A 19,883-nucleotide genomic window follows, 5' to 3' on the forward strand; every position below is an offset into this window, starting at 1 on the left:
GATCCTTACCCAGGACTAAGAGATCCTTACCCCAGGACTGAGAGATCCTTACCCCAGGACTGAAAGATCCTTACCCCAGGACTGAAAGATCCTTACCCAGGAGTTGATTTGCAGCAGTGATGCATTATGGGTCGATGGCTGGATAGAATAAAAGATGGCGCTCTATAAATTCCGAGGAAGGTAAACTGCAGACAGGCAGAGAGGCGTTATGAATTTCAACTGCCAATAACTCTGTTAGCAGAGCTCCTCGCAGCTGCTAAGCACAATAAATTCTTACCGATATTCAAGTTTTTTTTGGCATTTTTGAGCTCCATTTTTGCTGCATTATGTCCCTCTTGTTGACAAGTCAGACGATGACAGTCAGCCTGACGGCATCACTGAAGAACAGTCCTCTGAAGAGCGCTAGCTCTCCTGTAGCACCGTGTGCTCTGCAGGGTGTTTGTTTAGCAGGCTGGTGCGTCAGAGGGGGGTCAGCTCTTCAGCTGCACTGCTGCTCGTTCGTGCTCAGGTGGCACACAGGTGACTCTAAAGGTAAAGCAGGTGGCACACAGGTGGCACACAGGTGGCACACAGGTGGCACACAGGTGACTCTAAAGGTAAAGCAGGTGGCACACAAGTGGCACACAGGTGACTCTAAAGGTAAAGCAGGTGACTGCGTATCCGTTACACTCGCTATAATCCAGCTCAGCGATGCAGGGATTACCGTTATTATTTTACCCACCTCAGCCAATACATCTGCCCTGAATGGGGCTGATCCCCTCCCTTCGAGTCACTTTCCTATTGCCTCCAATCACGTTACAATATCTCAACATGGAAAAACCAGGCAGAGTGGAATAGGGCATGTTTACCGTGATGCTGTTTTATTATGAGTTGGGATTAGGACGGGGTACGGGGAAGACGAGGAGGGCGCTTTGTTTTATTGCGTTACCATGACTACGAAACGCCATGGAACACTGGGAATGAACGGGTAACTGCTGGCATCGTTTCCCCCGAGTCGCATCGCTTTTGGGGAAATTACATCCATTACTGTATTGATTTAGCCAATTACCCAACATTAAGACCCATGATTTGCACAAAGCAGATTTAAACGGACATTGAATGAACATGAGATCACCGTTTAAATAATGTGAAGATATTTGAGTGAAACAATAAAACAGATGCTTATTTCAATCTGTATTCTTCCACGTTGACAAGGGGATGCTGGGATGGGTCTGGGCCTGCCAGGCCTTTGCAAAATCAACAAAGACACGACCCTGAATGACTTCTGCAGACAGACAACTGCATAAGAATGCGGACTGACAGAAAGAAGCAAAAAATTATTTGCGTCTCATCTTTCCTATGTACCAAATTGGGATTGCGTACTCATAGCTACATCGACTCCAAACACTCCCAGACTACTACACTCACACCATCTAAAATGTATCACACAAAAAAAGTACCATAATAGCCGGCTGAAAATAAAAATGGAAATTTTTATTACAGCACTCAGCTGATCTAGAAAGAAAAATATCACAGATCAAACATGGGAAATGCTCGACCTCCATTCCACCGAGAGAATCCTTCCTACGGCAACAAATCACAGAGACTTTGCGAGACAAACATCGCACAGCCCGCAATAAAAACAAGTATATGAAAGATTCTCAGTGAACTCAAAGACACAGCTTATCTTTAATAGGCATGGAAGCCCAAGACAGGATAAAAGCCTTAAAGATGGTCCTGCTACATGCCAGGGTATGTTGCAAATACGCAGCGAGAGAGGTCATTTAGAAGTCAGCAGTGTGGTAACACACCAGCGGTGTCTGGTGGCCCAATCCATTGCAAAATAACATAATGAAACGAAAATCCCCTTTAAATGGAACATGTTTTTTAAATTACAGCATTCCTCTCCACTTAAAATCATCCCATTGTCATTTTATTTATTACTGTTACCATTCTGGTGTGGTTACAGGCTTGACTTTTTCATTTAACGGGCCGAACTCTGCCTGTGATTAAAAAAATGTTTTTTTTTTCCATGCATTTCATGAACTTTGACAGTAATTTCAGAATTTTATAGGCAATACATTATGCTAATTTCATACTGTAGATATTATTTTAATGTATTTAAACAATATTTTCCTTATTGACCCAAGTCATTTTATTGTGGGTCTGTTTTAGTGAACCGCCACAAAAAATAATACTGTGGTTAAGTCATAGTAATATAAATAATACTACAGACATGCAGAGGAAATATTATGTGGGCTTAATTTTCTCTCAATTGAAGTTGTATTTATACAATTTCAAATATTCAGAAACACTACACTGGCTGAGAGCTAGACAAAGTGGAAAAGCGTCTAAAAGGTGTTCTTCTATTGATTAACTGCCAGAGAATGAAAATTGACACAAGAGAACTGAGTACTTAAAAGCATTTCCAAGCATGTTAACATCACTATAGACTGAAATATGATCAGATAAAAAAAAATACAACTTTGTGTTTAGGTTTAACAAGCTACAAGCTTTGTTCTACATCACCGAACAGCAAAACCTCTTTTAACAGCGATATATTTGTTTTTAATGGAAGACTTACAGGGGTGGGAAAGAAATACATTTTTTTCAGTTAATGCCCAAGACTTGAATTCTGGAGGCTGGCCTTGATGCAAGTTCAAACAGAACTATGATTTTTAAGAGCACACCAGTATACAGCATCTGCCTGAGCAACATGCACCTGCAATTTTAATTGCAAATAATAAGAAAAGAACAGCATGGTCTCCAGTGCTGCGACCAAACAAATCTCATTTATGAAATATTCAATCGCATCACCACCATCTGAAGAGACCGCAGTATTCCAACAATTCAAACTAGTTAACAGTCAATGGATATTAGCAAAAGGGCTAGCAGGCAGTAAATATTCCCAGAACGCACCAGGATTTCTTAAGGTGACTAGCTCCAAACAGGCAGTACAGATATCACTGTCCATTCAATTTCACTGATAGAAGCACAGCTCAGCATAATGAAAAACTATTATTCGTGTCCGATGGAGACGGTTTCGCTCCATGCGCAGAACGTCATGTTTCTGGCAGAACTGCAGCATCGGGATGAAAGGAACACAATTACATTTTCTTCTCTTTTCCATTTTTCTTTTTTTAAACGGAGAGGGGAAAATAAACATTAAATCCATGTGTTGTCATAGGGAGACCACCGCACAGTAACTTGCGAAGCCTGCTCTGATGGAGTGCCACCGTTCAGGTCAAAGTGTGTTGTTGTTTAACTGTGTTCAACTTTAATTACGGATGCCATATTGGATTGTGCTTTTATTAAATGTGAGTGCTCCACCCAATCAAATGACAGGATTCATAAACCATTCTGTGCAGTTAAGGCTTTATTTGCGTCAGTGTTCCCAGTCACCATTAATGATATTGTCCTCTTAAACCATAGCTGCAGACCGCTTCAAACTTCAGCTCTCTGAAGGGCTGGAAGTGTCCTCTCAAGTCTTGGCAGAGAAGACTGACCCCGTTTCCCAATATTTCTGTCTTTACATTTCCAGCCTAGCTCTCCAGGAGAAAATGAAGGGAGACAAGGCATCACAAAGCCAGTGTGCGCTCGAGCCAATAAGAAAAGCCATTCCCTTCTTCCCCGTCCAGAAGGCAACCCCTTTCTGTTCTTTGGGAAACTTCCAGGGGAAGTAAAAGTATAGCGGAATTCTCCCCCCACAAAGTTCTAATGTGTTCCATATTTCAGAGTCATTTACATCATGGATCAGAGAGATGGGCTTCGCGTGATAAGGGACATAATTTGGACTAGGTTCACACCCACCCCCCACCCCCCACCCCCCAACCCCTCTACCCCCCCCCCTTCCTGTCCTCCGTTTCATTACTCACTAAAAAATGAACGACCGCGTCAACCCTTCGCTATAAACACACCACAAAATAGCTCTTTACTAAACATGTTCGCAATAAATAATACATCACATTTTTTATTTTACACGGCCTTTCAGCAGGAATCTTCTGCATGTTCTTAAACTATTTAATAAGCGTTCAAATATTCATAAGGACCATATCTTAGTGTTAAAACGTAAAAGACGATGAAATATTAAGGAGCCAACGCATCCATCAAAAAACAACTGAGACGTACAAATATTTTATCCAGAAAGGAGAAGGAGAGGCAATCGAAGCCGTATGTCAACCGTCATGACAATGAGCAGCGGCATACAGGGGCCAGGAAAAGGGAAGTGCCGCGTGATCGCACCGCAGAACTAAATAGCTTCAGTTCGGTTTGCAAAGTAATCACAGTTCTGTCGATTCAAAATATGCAAAGGAGAAAAAGCACATCGCTGGGAACAATCTGACCTCTGATGAGCTGAAATAAGAACAAAAAATGAGAGACTGCGGTGCCACGTGACGTGCGAAAAGCAACGCAGGAAAATTTAATTCGCGACGGGCGTGAAATGGCACAATACCGCATCGAGGGCTTGGAAAGTGAAGCCAGCCTCCCTCGCTGGCTCCACAACAGCTTTGAGTTTAGCAAAGTTCAGCACGTGATATTTGAAATCAGTCATTACCACCAACATTGCCTCTAAATACTGCCTGATAATGCTTTTTCTTTTTGTTTCAGAAGGCCTATGACAATTGGCCGTGCACAAAGTGCGATAAGAAAAAAAAAATTAAAATGAAAGTGCAGGAATTATAACTTGTGGGCTTCATTTTGGCTCTCCTCTGCGCAGCCAAAGAAATGCCCGCTTTATTCCTAACCCCCCCCCCCCCCATCCCCCCCCCCCAAGAAAAGCGGCTGCCTCTGTCAGAGCGTCTCCCTAACGCTCTGCAACGAAGACGGATCTGCCGTAAATCACTCTGCCTGTAACGTGCCGTTAGTCTGGGGACACACAATAAAAACCCACCGGAATTATACAAGGAAACGGCACCGCAGCTGATGTACCGACGTTATACATTTAATCTGAGATATGGGGGGAAAAGAAATGAGAAAAATGTCCCATTAAACCAAATGCCGATAGCAGGAGACGGACTCGGATCGATACACAATATGAAGGTCGTTTACTTGGGGGGGGGGGGGGGGGGGGGGGGCAGAATGTTTACAGTGTGCAACCACTGACAAAACAGATGGACAGATTAGAGTTGATAGACAATATGAGTGATAGATAGATACAGGTGGATGAATGATAGATGGTAGACAGAGGCAGATGGATAGACATGCAGACACAGATTTGTGCCGTCGAACTTTAGTCGTTATGAGGAGTTCCACTTCGACTGTTAAATAAAGCTGAGTTCAAATGGGTAAGTCAACAAAAACCGGTCCCCTCTCAAGAGTGTTTCCCTTTTAAACGGGGATTAATGGCCCTGTGGCAGACTCATCATAATTGACAGATATTATAAAAACAAATACAGCTGGCTTGTCTCAGAGCTGCTTTTGTAATGGCTCCAGGAAACGTGTGCGTGTGCCAGCCCTTCTCTGTGAGTGAGCTCCATTTTAAAATACAGCCCCAAACTGCGCAGCTCACAAGCCTGAGTTGGCAGGTCGCAAGACACGGACCTGTTGGACTGCGAGACGTTCCGTGATTAATATCCGAAGGCCAAGAGAAAGCCAGATTGAAAACAAAGCAGGAATACAGCTGTAGTCATACTTGCACTAGGAAAATGAGTGGAATAATCCTAAATTAAGACCACATCTGGCAGCAGGGTAACATTGTGAAATATGCTCTGGCGCTTAAAAGATTGAAATCGTATATAAAGAAACATACAGCCCTGCTCTTCTGTTTGGATTTGGTCTTATCATCACAACCATTTGGACAACTTGAAAAATGGTTATTAGATTTTAAACTGACATTTTACAGCCAAGCAGGTGTTTGCATGCCAGTGTTCTCATTCTGTTATTTTACGTGAGTCACGTGAATTTAGTCCCACTGGCCTGGCCTGGTAGGGCTGAATCCCTTCATCACACTTTTTAATCTTTTTTTTTTTTTTGTTAATTAAAAAAAAAAAACAAGACCAGGTCAAAACCTAGTATATGGCTGGACCGTGTATGGGTGTGCAAAATTGTGGCCAATTTATTACAGGGATAGTCAGTGGTAGTGTCTAATGTCTATAAAGGGGCGGGGACGTGTTTGCAAGGCAAAGTTCCCGGATGTGCCGTCTGATGTATGGTGTAACACACTTCATCCGGCCGACCAATGGTGTAACTTCATCACTCACTCACTCAGTCACTCAGTCACAGACATTCACGTTTATAGGGCTGGCCCCGCTGTTGAAAAAATCAAGGTCATGAGTTATCAAGGAGGTAAGGATTTGGACACTTTTTTTAATGCACGGCGTCTGTACAAGTCTCGCCTCACATCATGTGACAAGACCTCCCACCAGCACTTTGACCCTTGACCTTTGTTCCCGCTGAACCCTCTTCCTCCATCTCCAAAGTGCATCATGATACTGCCAAGTATGCACAGTGTGAACTCTAATGACGCACCGAGAAGAAAAACTGCACTGACACCAATTAAATGTAGCTGGTATATTCTAAATCAACAACTTGGAACTCCAGATTTCCATCCACACACACACACACACACCACATCAATTTTCCTTCCTCTCCCTAAATCTAAACTGGCATTAGAAATGTAAGAATTCACAAAAATTATAGTTCACTGGATGCTCGCCCAAAATTTGTTTGCGATTTTTGCACTGTCAGGAATGCCCTTAGCACAAACAACAAAACTGCTCCTAGAATTAGAGCTAAACAACAAAACTGCTCCTAGAATTAGAGCTAAACAAGAACAATGCGCTCCATTCATAATGCTGCTCTGTGTTGACTCGAGCTGAGGCGGCCTCATCAATCAGCGCGCGGAACACGCAATTTCCTACGTTAAATTCCGAACTAACAACAACTGTCAAAATTGAATAAGAGACGGTTGGCTATTGTCGCGAGACGTCCCTTTGATAAAGAAGATGGTGCACATTTATTGCTCCGAAGAGCCAAGATGCCACACGTTCTCAAATTGTTCTGCTTCAGCTTTTTGTCTCGTCAGCCTAAAAGAGAGAGATGTTTTATTATTTCTTAACGCAGTGTGTCGCATGAAAACTATAAGGAAACAGGAAATTGGAAACAAGCAATTTCAATATTCGAAAACAGATGCAAATAAATGCTTAATATGCAGTGGCGCATATTTTCATTGAGCCAATTCAGGGCTCATACGAGAGCCATATCCCTAATAAATAATCTTATACCCCTCCGAAGGTATTTTCTCCTCCGTCTTATAAACCTAATTAAGCTTGAAGAACATTGCATTTTTCCCCTAACGCACAATAAAACAGATGCAGTTATTCAAAAATATTACTTTTAAACGGACCTGATGGATCTAAACTGAAATTTTCATATTTCCCCCGAACGTGCCAATTCCCCGGCCCACTTTCTGAGTAATCTAAGGACTTCCGTCTGCTAGTTTTTCATATTTCCTTTTAACTGACGTTTTATCTCGGCGGCAGTATCTCGCGCAGATTGAACATGCGCCGAGACAATGACGGCCCTTCCACCGTTGTCACTTCCCATTTCAGCCAAGACTGATGTCTTCTGCCGGCGTCTGCCAATAATAGCGCCCCATCAAAAACAACAGAGGCTACCTGGGCTCTGATGTACAGCCAGGCAGAGCACGTCTCTGACACTCATTTGTCAATTAACCAAGATCCTTCCCAAGCTGACACTCGGAACTTAAAAGATACGGCGTGAGGACGTGATGAATTAAAAAAGACGGATGTGTAAGCTATGAACTGCAAAGTAATACCATAATGTGCTCTAGATATGAATATTAACTGACACCGCTGACAGGCTGTACACGGTTTTATTTCATTTCTCACAGTGTCCCGGCTTCATACTTTGTCTTCTTTGTTCTCTTTTCATCAGGCTACCAACGGCTCATTTTGACAGCCCGAGACACTTAAAGCACTTTCGTTTAAAATGCAAGTTAGCCTACTTGATTTGTCATTAAAATGCAAAACGGTTGCCACCGCCGATACACGCAGGTGGACTTAAACAGGTTTATCTGCATTGCAAAAAGCCTAAAATGGCTTCTCCTTTCTGCTGTAGCGGAATTCAAAGGAATGGTTACATTTTATGGAAAAATGAGTTATCCTAGTTTTATTAACTGTTCCATGTACCAGTAAAATTTTACACACTGTTTTTTGCACATTGCAATCCCCTTCTGTTAGCACACAATGTCAGTTGTTATGAAACAGAAATAAGAGAATATAACACAACTTGTTGTCGTAAAAACAAGCAAAAGTTTTAGGTTTTTTTTTTTTTTTTTTTTTTGGGGAGGTCATCAAATGTTAATTGTATACAAGCACATGAGTTTTGTCCAGTTTCTTTACACCACTATGAAAACACAAAAGGGCAAGATAACGGTGGGCTTGGTGGCCTTGCAGGACTGACTGTTGATGCATTAGCCCTCATAGAAAGAACATAAGATAATCACAAAACTACGTATACAGTATGCGTTAGGAGGGTGTACAAATGCTACCTAGCTATCTGGTGCAATAACATCACAGATTCTGGCCATTTGATCTTTGATGGCTGTCTTCCGATTTGTTACAGCACTGTATTCCCTCAGTGTCTACCTACGCACAGCACACGCCTATGCAAGCGGCTAAGCCGTGATTGAAGGACCCCTCCAGAAAATCCGTAATCCAGTGGCTATGAAATGTGGCAAGAACATTCTTTTGGACAACTTGAGAGCATTAACGTTGAGGTTTATGTTGAGTAACCTGTCCATCAAAGACATTTATCCCAGCCGAGCACACTTCCTCTAATCACATTTGCACCTTAATTTCCCCAACCGTTCATTTTCAAAACAGTTTCTTGGAGATCTACTGATAAAATTACCATAATAAAACTACTTTTTAAAAATACGTCCCCCCTTTGTTTTCTCCCCAGTATGGAATGCCCAGTTGTGTTCATCAGCGCCTCCAACTGTAATGCATTCAGGAGAGCACAGGCTAGCATGTGACCCTCTCCAAAGCCTGTGAGGTCACAGCACAGGTCACTGATGGGGCTTGTGAGGTCACAGCACAGGTCACTGATGGGGCTGGCACACGTTTTAGCTCACACAGACATGAGTCAGAGGTGGACACAAGCAGCTAAACAGGCCGATTTAGCAGCACTGGACTGACCAGCGATGAGCAGCTATGGACCCCCAGCCAAATGAGGTCCCCTCATGACCTTCCACTTCAACCTTGCACCACTGCTACATCAACATTCCCAATCGCACTGGACAAGCGGTGTTATACGATGCTGGTGTATACAAGATTCCATAAGACGTCAAAATATTAAACAGTAAATAAATAAATAAAAGTAAAAAGCACACAATACCAGGATCAAAAAGACAAACAGCAGGAATATTCATTAAAAACATTTTTTCAACTGAAAAGAAAATGCTCCCAGTTTAAACTTTCAGCGTTTTCTCCCCTCTCCTGTCACGAAACCCGAAGCCCAGTTTCCCCGTGTCTTAAGTCTATTAGGAGCGGGACAGTGTGTGAAGGCCGCAGGACGTCTTCAGGACGTCCCGGAGACAATAACGGGGCAGCTGCCATAGCGAGCGTCTCCCAGTGCACGCGAGCGAGAGAGCGAGCGAGGGAGAGGGAGAGAGAGAGAGAGGCAGAGAGAGAGTGAGGGAGAGAAAGAGAGAGAGGGAGAGAGAGAGGGAGGGAAGGAGAGAGAGAGAGGGGGAGAGAGAGAGAGAGAGGGAGGGAGAGTGAGAGAGAGAGAGCAAGAGAGAGAGGGAGAGACAGTGAGAGGGAGGGAGAGAGAGAGAGGGAGGGAGAGAGAGAGGGAGCGGTGTCAAACCGGCTCCAAAGCATGGCTGCCGGATGCCGTGTCCCGCGCGCGCACCTGGAGGTGAGCGGACGACAGAATAATGTCCCGCTTTCCCGCCGATATTAAAGTCTCTTCAGTTGGCGGCTTTCGCTAATTGATGAGACACCTTGAAAGAGAGCCATCACGGGAATGTTCCAGACTCTTCCGTCTGAATTCTGTCACCACTCCTCTCCTGCGTCGCGTCTTTCACTTTGGCTTAAAGCACTGCCATCTTCAAAAAAAAAAAAAAAAAAAAATTTCTAACCCAATGTAAAGTTTTTTCCCTGTTGAGTGATGTTACTGCCAACTTAAAAATTCAACATTTTAGGGGGGGGTGGGGGATGGTTGTTAAATATCAAAAATATTCTAAATGTCTACATGCATATTCACTGTAATACTTTCTGACACTGTTTTCTGGTTACACTCCTACAGACATGGCAAGTCCACCCCCCACCCCCCCATCCCCCTCCTCCCCCCGAAAGATGCAGCATAAAGCTGTCTTGTCTCCTGTAGCTGAACTGAAAGGCATCTCTCAACTCCCAGCTTAATTCCTACACTTAAAGGTGAAGCCTCTCTGTGGTGTAAATTAGCATGCTATCAGGACCATCAGAACCGCTTTATCTGTCAGGAAGACGACTGCTGGTCGCTTCTCAAAGTAGGGGTGCATTTCAACGAGAGATCCTTCTTTGTGTGATGATTCTTCATGTGAAGACCTACCTTTTTTTTATTTAAAAAAAAAAAAAAAAAAAAAATTATTACCGGAATGGAAATGACAATGCCCGAAATATAATTTTCTTTTTTCTTATTACATTACATTTGATGGAGTCGCTGAAATGCCACGGTGTCGGTCTACATCACACCTTAATATTACATTTCTTATATTCACAGACTTCCATTTTGCCTCTCGGAACATAATGAACAAAAACTGATACAGGTATATTGATGACAAAGCCGCACCAGATGGGCATCATCTATCACAGTATTGATTTAATTCCTGCGGCTCTTTTCCTGCTAACATTTCCTGATAGACTTTGCTTTGGTAACCTGCTTTCTGCAGGATTTCCTTAAATAGTACAACAAATCCACAGATCTGTGCACGGCCGGGTACACGAAACAAGAAAACACACAGCAAGAGGGAGAAAATTATAAAAGAAATAAACGGAACAGCGAGGTAAAATATCGATGGAAGTCGGTGACAAAGCACAGGTGCGAGCTTTCTGTCGAGAATGAGGAAAGAGTGGTGTTGTGTCCAACAACAATGGGCTGTCTTTAAAGGCAAACCAGAAACCTATCTTTGCCTTGCACAAAACAGAGTTTCACACCACCAGTCCCTGTGCGTTCTGATGTGCCGAGCAACTTATGAATACCTACAATCATCTGAATGGTTTCTTTCAGTTTGGCGCACAGCTGATACAATTTGAACCTGTGAATTTCTCAGAATATGCAGAAGTAAGTTATATTTACTGAATGCATGACACAAAATAATCAGAAGACTGAAGTAGTGATGTCATTCACCAAAAATCTGAAGAAAAAACAATGGCCAATTAAATACAGAAAAGTCTAGAATGAAGAACAGAATAACATCTCTTCTGAAATGAAGTCTCCTTGCAAATGAATGCAACATATTGCATTCAATCACTGAGGCACACTCTCAAAACGACTGAAAACAAAGGCATATCTCTTTTGTGCACTACACAAGTTTGTAACTGGCAATGGACACACCTTTGGTTCTAGTCTTGATGCTGTGGAAACACCCATCATTTTATATTCTAATCAGCTATTGTTTTTGCTTTTGGCGTTTATGTATGAAATTGCACCGTCACTATCTGCTTGCTCGCACATGTTCATCTTCAGCGTGAGTAGCAGCGTTTGTGCCTCCGTGTCATAGAAGATGGATTAGTAAATTGGCTCATTCTCTTCAGCAAAAATAATGTGCGAAAAATGTGAATATAACCAATTTTTTGGGTCTTGCGGAAAGCCAAGTGCACATGAAATGTCTTGCTCTGTGTCTGAGCTGGTGACATTTTAATTCTGAGCTGAATTTTGGCAAGCGGTGAAAAGTATGTTTCAAAGAAATGCAGCAGAAATGCATTTGTTGTTTATAATTATGGATAAATACACATCCCAATATTTCCATTATAATCTCCCAGAGACCCATTACTGCCTTTTTTGTTTCTAATTCTCAGTTATGTGGATATATGCTAAAATATTAGAAAAACAAAATTTAAATGAGGAAATTGAGTTCAAAGCTTGTTGCGCAACATGCCAATTTGGATAAATAAAAACAAAAGGGTGCTATGCAAGCCTGAATTCACCTAATTACAAAAAAACAAAACAAAGATTGAGAACTGATTAAATCAATCATTACAGCGTGATAACTTAGCATTCAGTGATTGCTAATCATTTTATCCCAGCAGTCTAATACCCTGGACCATACTGGCTCTCATTTCTATCTTTAAGATATTTAATGCCCTCTGGAGTGGCACAGGGGACCCCCGGGTCTTATAAATTGTGGTTTTAATTGCCGCGCTTTAATTAATTGGCATTGCTGAATGTTAGGATTAAACTTCAAAGTGCCAACCCAACAAAACCAGGCTTGGTTGTAGCACTGTGTAATGCACACTTAGTAAAACAATTTCCATTAAACGTTTTTCCATTTTTCAAAGATGCAAAGAAGTCCAAAAAGGTGACTTCTCCCCTTTTACTCAGGTATATGTGTTCAGGACCATAGCATTCCATGGATCCATTTGAGCATCTATGTGCACTCACCTTTACTTTGACCTTTACACTTGATTCCAAAATACGTATCATACTACAACAGAGCCTCACAAGCCTGATTGGTCAGGGAGATCACATGACTGCACAATTTTACCTCATCCGATTGCTGAACTTTCCCAGAACATCAGGCGGGCCAAAGAGCTCTAACCAATTAGTCAAAATTGTATGTAGGCATCCTGATTTGAGAATTAATTTATTAATAAAGGAAAATTAATTAAATTAATCATGTCAGGAGTTCAATGAAAGGTGCTCTTAGCCCACCTAGCTGTTAATCTTTCTATAAAATTGAAAACAAGTACTAATTATTGGATGCATAATCAATTTCCTTAATACTTAAAATATATTCTTTTGACAATACAGAGATTAAAAGCAAAACCTGGGAATATCCCTCACATTGTATTACAACACGGTTACTTAAATAGGAACATTGATTATTTTATTAAGCGAGACAGATACGGAGCAGAATGACTGAAGCGTTTCTCTGCGGCTCAGAGCCGATCTGTGTGTTTGGGCCCGGCCGTCAGCGCGTTTAATCATTAACCGCGTAACAACAGCCATTCACCGAAACCCGTCATTGTGCTCTCCTGCGCAAACGTGCCGTTTGTTGGCCATCAAAACGGCAGCCGCACCGCGATTGTTTGAAACCTCGCTGATGTACCTTCTGCAAACGAAAAGGGCAGAGAGAAGGTTTCAATGCAACGCCGGCTTCAAAGACACCGGGTTTTTTTTTTTTTATTATTTATTTTTATCAAGGATGTTAATTTTTCTGATAAGTATACACATTTAACGCGTGACACGGCGGAGCCGTACAGGATTCTTTTTCAAAATTATTAATGTGACAGTTCTGGGCGCAGAGCGAATCAATTAAACAGAAGAATTCACAATCAGAGCAGAGATAACTGCCTCAGAGGAACAATTTTCACATGACAAAAATGGGCCATTCAGGGCCCTTCAATACCTGACAGGTCAAGAAAGAAAGTATGAAACAAAAGCACCTTATAGCCATCATTTCTCCTTTCTACTTGTCAGATCAGCTTTGCCAGTCTCCGCGCTGAAATGGCTTCCCCTGTACCAGCTGCCACAGGATGATTTCTCATGTCTTGTCAGGGGAATCTTTTATTCTGTTTGCACTGCATTAACATGTCACATTTATTGATCAAGCCCTTTATGAGGCCACAGCGGGGCTCCCCCCCCCCCCCCCCCCCATACCCCCTGCACCCCCCGCACCCCCCTGCACGCCCGCACCCCCAGCTCAAGGGTCTTTGATGTCTTGATGACATCCCAGCCCCCCAAATAATGCACATATTAAAACACACTTAAGGCAGAAGCGTGTTTGTTCCTGACAGGTACATTCATATCAGCGAGAGGCTGGTAAATTAGAGATTGTTATTATCAAGATAGTTCTGCATTACTGATGGAGCAAGCTTGAAGCAAGCTTCAAGGATGTTTTAGCATTTTTTTAAAAACATTTTTATAAAAAAGTTCATGGTCTGCCAAAAACAGATTTTAAAAAATCAGTTTACAAGGCCCACACACGTTCTAAATCAAAAAGAAGAACACAGTGCATATTGTACAGAGCACATAAACTGTTTACAATACAAGAAATTGCTTATGAAAGATTTGAACAATCCCATTGCTTTGTTTGTAAACTAAACTGAGTAGAACTGTTGCACAAGTAAAAAAAAAAAAAAAAAAAAAAAAAACATTTCTGTTCTTTTTTTTTTTTTCAAAGCATATTTAACTGCTGCAATGCTTGGATTTTATTCTTTCAGAAAATAATTCACTAGAACTATTTTAATTACACACTCTACAGACAGCACACAGTGTCTTTAAAGCTCTTGATACTTTACACTGGCTATAGGTTAATCAGACATCACTGTCACATGTTTCAAATTCAGTAAAGCAGTAGACGTTACCATAACACTGCATATAAGAGTCGCAGTGGTGGTGCTTCATAAGCTTTTCCCCTGCTTTTCTCGCATCAACCACAAAATACATACTTGTTGCCGTATTCCCCAAGACTCACAGTTTACAAGCTGCGAGCGAATGTGGGAAAACAGCAGAGCACGAATATGCACACATCAGGCCTGACAAAGTTATACAGGCACAACAGTCCCATACAAACGCCATTCATAGGCTTTCCCCTTCGCCGTGAATGGAGCTGACAATTAAATTTAGATGCAACGTCAATACACTCATAACCCCAAACAGGGGGAGGCAGCCGGAGAGGGAGAGAGAGAGAGAGAGGGAGGGAGGGAGGGTGCGTTCCGTTCTGCGAGGGGAAAGAAAGGCCCTTTCTCAGCCGAAGAGGAGCGAGGCCTGGTGTGGCAGAGGCCAGGGACTCGGGTTCGAGTTTGGGCTCACGTCACAAACGCCACGGGATTGGTCACCTGGGTGGGACCCTACGATTGGTCACCTGGGAGGAACCCTACGACAGGCCAAACCTACGAGAAGACCAAGACAGTCCTGCCAACCGAAGCCCAGCTATGCACAGTAGTTTAAGACCTAGCCATCTACATATAATTTGCACCAAATACATGTCAATTTTTTTATTTGATATTCAATTATCCAGGCACTTAGCAAAAAATATTTTAGCAAAACAAGATAAACTGCATAATATTAATGAACCATCATGTTGCATAGTGTATATATACTGTGTGCATGCGTGCGTGCTTGCTTGCAAGAGAGAGAGAGAGAGAAGTTTGAGGATATATTAACAACTGTTGAATTCTAGTTGCCCTTCAATGTAGGTCATGTACAACACACGGAGAGACTGATAATAAAACTATGTGTCAGAATTATCCCTGCCTCCCAAGACCCCCATTGTTAATTAAGCCAGTTGTAAAAGATGACTCCACTCACACTGAGTGAACGAGACAGTCCAACTCATAATGGATTTAGAGAGTCTGGATAATACAATGTTAATTTATTATTCATATAGAATATGCCCAACCACTTATAATTGTAGCTAACTGCCCTCCCTTCAAATTTAACTAAAAAAAGGTACCTGGAAACTCCAAGATGTACACGGTCTTAAATGTTAAATAAAAAATAGTACCAGAATCCAATTTTTTGCATAAAGGCGTGCCATTAATATTTCAAATATAAATATATTTACATTTGCTGTTGGGACTCGATGCGAGAAACATGCGCAATAATAAAAGTTATTGGCGCAAAGTTGAACTCAAGCCACAGAGAACCTGAATAAAAGCTCACGCACTTCGCATTGCGCCAAAGAAAAAGTGATGTTCATTAAACTATTTTAGTTTATGGATAATTGACCCACAAAGTAACATTGTGCAGTTTATCCACTGGTGCCACAGGCAGGAAAAGCTCCAATAACATCATCCCAGACATCTTGTGATTAGAAACGATCTTGGTGGCTACACTGACCTTTTCAGAAACGGCCATGTTTTCCCTATGCATAAGAAGGTACTCATAGAATTAGGATGCTAACTAATATTGTATTAATAGCTGTTGAAGGCTTGCTAAAGATACAAGACAAAACCAGCATTGAAGTGCTGGAGTAAGTTGCTTGTGGACAGGCTGTTTTTCGTACAGTAAAGTGCAAACATAGATTCGACGGCATTGTAAGTGTAGACCACTGTGTTTGTGTGCATGAGACTGAGGTTTCACACTGGGCAAAACTGCACTGAGCCCAGTGCGAATACTTTTTTCCTGTTTTTCCAATGGAATGTTTGTGAAAGGAACATGGTTAGGCATGGATTATGTATTGAAAAAAACTGCAGAACAGCATGCAAACAGCCGTAACCAGCCGAAGATGAGGGATTTGTCATTTGTTGGTACCCGTCCAAGACCAGACTTGGCCCAGCGAGTGCAAACAAACATCAAAATGTATTTTGACTTGGGCACACATTGGCTTCAGCTCGAAATTCCTGTTATAATCAGTGATTCGCATTTATTTCACTGACAGACTTATTTTGGAAAATGCAGAATGATGATGTATTTTGAGGACAGCTGCAGGGAGACTGCCAACTAGCTGTTAAGTTTTGCTATGGAGGAGAACAGGACAAACACAGGCATAAACACACAAACAGAGAGAGACAGAGAGAGAGGGGGAGAGGAAGCAAGAGAGAGAGGGAAAGAGAGAGGGAGAGAGGGGAAGAAGCAAGAGAGAGAGGAGAGAGATAGGGAGATGGTGGGAAGATAGAGAGAACATGAGGGAGAGGGGGAGAGAGAGAAGGAGGTTGAGAGAGAGGGGGAGAGAGAGAAGGAGGTTGAGAGAGAGAGAGAGAGAGAGAGAGAGAGAGAGAGGGAGGAAGAGAAAGAGAGAGAGGGGGGCAGGCTGCAATTAAAGCTCCATTTCGACCCATGCTCTCCTTGAACTATTAAATGAAAGAGGCTTCCAGCTAATTGCATACCAGTGAAATGTGCAAAATCAGAGCTTGGGAATATTTCTTACTCCAGTTTAGTTTACGTCGACCTTTGACCTGTTGCCATCCATCACTGCCCGACGACAATTCAAAAGAGCTTGCCGTGGGAGAACGCCTGGAAACGCAGCATATCGCTGCAAGCAGCCATGTTTGTTGAAAAGAATATGAGCTGTTTGTGAATTACAGTGGTTGGTAGTTTAGGGGTATCCCTTTAAGACCACGATGCACTTCCTCAGCACCTGAGTGCCACCTGATCTTACAGGTAGAAACCAGAGAGGTTAAACGAACTAGATGAAATAGCTTGAATCTCTATTCTACCAATGTTATATGCATCCAATGATGTCTGTTTGTAAGAGTACAAATACATGCAACTTCAACTCAAACCACTTCATCCCAGCACTACATACATCAATATAACACTATTTCTTGCCACTTACAAGTTAAATAGAAAACTGTCCCTTAGTATTTCATAAATGCAATAGATTGTATCACAAGCATTTAAATCAAGTTTTGAAGTGTTATGCAACAACTTAAAATGTATAGACTTAGGCAAAGCTGATGCATTTCGTGCATGTTGCAATACAAATAAAAGCTTTGTTTTGAATGGAATGCCTCTCTTATATTCTGCTCCAAGTTTAAATGAGATAAATTAGAACATGTGTATCAGTGTAACTGATTACAGGCCAGTCCAATGAGGCACACATAACTTACAATATTACATACTAGGCCAATATTTATACAGCTAGATACATCATTGAAGAAATTCACAAAAAGCACATTGCTTGAAAACACAACAGCAGTTGCTTTTCCAGAATTAAAATACCAAACATCTTTGATAATCAAGTTCTCTTACCACCAGGGCACAATACAGTTTAATTTGTTCTTAAACTTTTTTTGAAACCTAGTACAAGTTGAACGAAGACACATAACCCGTACTGGCGGAACATTCAGACAATTCATACAGACAGCTTATTTCTAGAGGTTTTCGAGCCATTATCACCTAAAACATCGAATAAATGCAACGTTTTCCTTCGTGTTTCAGCCCCGTGAAAATGGACTGGGCAGGTCAAGAGCTGGGTCTGTTGACTACTGCAGCGAGCCGTCGGGTCGGATCACTCTGCCTGGGCTGTTTCAGCTCAGAGGTCTGTAGGGAAACGTCATCTCAGCCCCTCCCATAAGCGGAAGTCTGTTGTTGAAAAGGTTGATTGTGTAGCTTCAAGTACGGCCGGGCGACATTTCCGTAGTATGATATCGTAATAACTTGCTATACGCGTGCACTTTCTTTAGCTAGGCTACTGATAACTGTGTCGAACCTATCAGCAAAGCCAATTAAAGGAATATTAATGTTTGGGTTTTACTTTTCTGTGATCTGTCATTTCGGAGCGTATAGCCTGTTATTCCAGGTAATGTGGATTACCTTTATTCGTTTTTAATGCGCAGGGTAACCTACATGTTTGTGTTATAAAATATTGATATGGTTATATTTATTGTTATTTAAAAATATCAATAGGCCTAACGTACCGATAGTGGATCATTCATCGTAATAATGACCGAAGAAAACGCTCTATTTTTAATTCTGCCGTTTCCTCCTGCCAGAACGCCGTGTCTTTAGTGCAGAAGTTAAAAGTGGACTAGGCTGTCGAGTTACATCAAATCCCATTAGCCCGGCCAAAATATTTTAAGCAGCTATATACTTTTATTATTTTTAACGTACTACTAAAATTTTATCGCGAAATTAGGCAAGGATATAAGACTGTGTCCATTGGCATTGGTTCTAAAGCGCACGGCAATATTTATGCCGCAATTACAAAGTAGATGGTTATAGATAAACACGTTAAAATGTGTTGTGCTTACTGCAGTTTAGGTGGTTGCGACCTCGGAAATGCGTATAATTTAATAAAAATAGCCGACAGACAGTGACATGTTTTTAAATATACACTTCGAAACGTCCCCTTTGTAAAATAGAGAAATGAACGTATTATCCCCGCGTAGCCAGGGAAAACCTTGCTGGTACTTCAGCTGAATTAATTTGACCTGATTTACTGTTGTATGGGAATATTATATTTAGTAGGACCTTCTCTCTGCGCCCCACAAAAAGGCATTTGTCCATTGAAAGGGATGAAAGATCTCCAGCACATATGGTACTTCTGTGCCGTAAATAATTATATTTGCATGCAGGGAGTGATTCATAAACATGTCACCGGTATGAAATATAGGTAGGCATTTCAAACTTTCTATTTAAATATCATGAATTATGGCAACGAAAAATGTGTTCCCATTTAAGGGTAATACCGAGTATTTGGTGTCTGGCGTAGAAGGCCATCCATCATGTAGACAATAAAGAGAGTTTTTTCCTGACGGTGGAAATTTATGGTTGCCCTTCTTTGCCCTAATAACTCAAGCACTGTGTCAGTATCTGACAGTCTTTGCAGAAAACAGCCATCCTGTTATCAATCAAAAAATATATTTTGCATACGTTTAGCTTTTCTCTCATCAGAAGGACAGTTTAATTATATTAGACACTTTTTGGTACTTTCAGAAATCTTGTGAAAATGTTCGGATACGTCACAGCAGGAAAAAAGAAAAGGCTTATAAATAAATAGCGACAGTAGACCAAGGAAATAATACAGATATGTAGTTTATGTGGTTTTGTTTTATATTATGAATCTGTTCCGAGCAGGGCTTGTGTGTTTCTGGAAATAAAATATTTGTAATAATTATATTGTAAAAAATATATATATAGTTCAAAGAAATGGCGACTGAAATGAACAGACTCGTACAGCAAATGCGTTAGATTAAATACAATAATAAAATACAATAACAAAATACAATAAAAGGAACTGTCAAATTGCACACTTGTGCATCTTTATTTTTCATAAGTGAATTTGT

General features: G+C 41.5%; 1 long non-coding RNA gene across 3 annotated transcripts in view; it reads right to left on the bottom strand.

The window, feature by feature from the left end:
• LOC118219698 overlaps positions 1-19,883 on the bottom strand; it is a 289,497-nt gene that overhangs the window by 187,294 nt on the left and 82,320 nt on the right. The gene's annotated exons all lie outside the window — the stretch shown is intronic.

This window comes from Anguilla anguilla, chromosome 2 (assembly GCF_013347855.1).
Source record: "Anguilla anguilla isolate fAngAng1 chromosome 2, fAngAng1.pri, whole genome shotgun sequence".
Classification (NCBI taxonomy): Eukaryota; Metazoa; Chordata; class Actinopteri; order Anguilliformes; family Anguillidae; genus Anguilla; species Anguilla anguilla.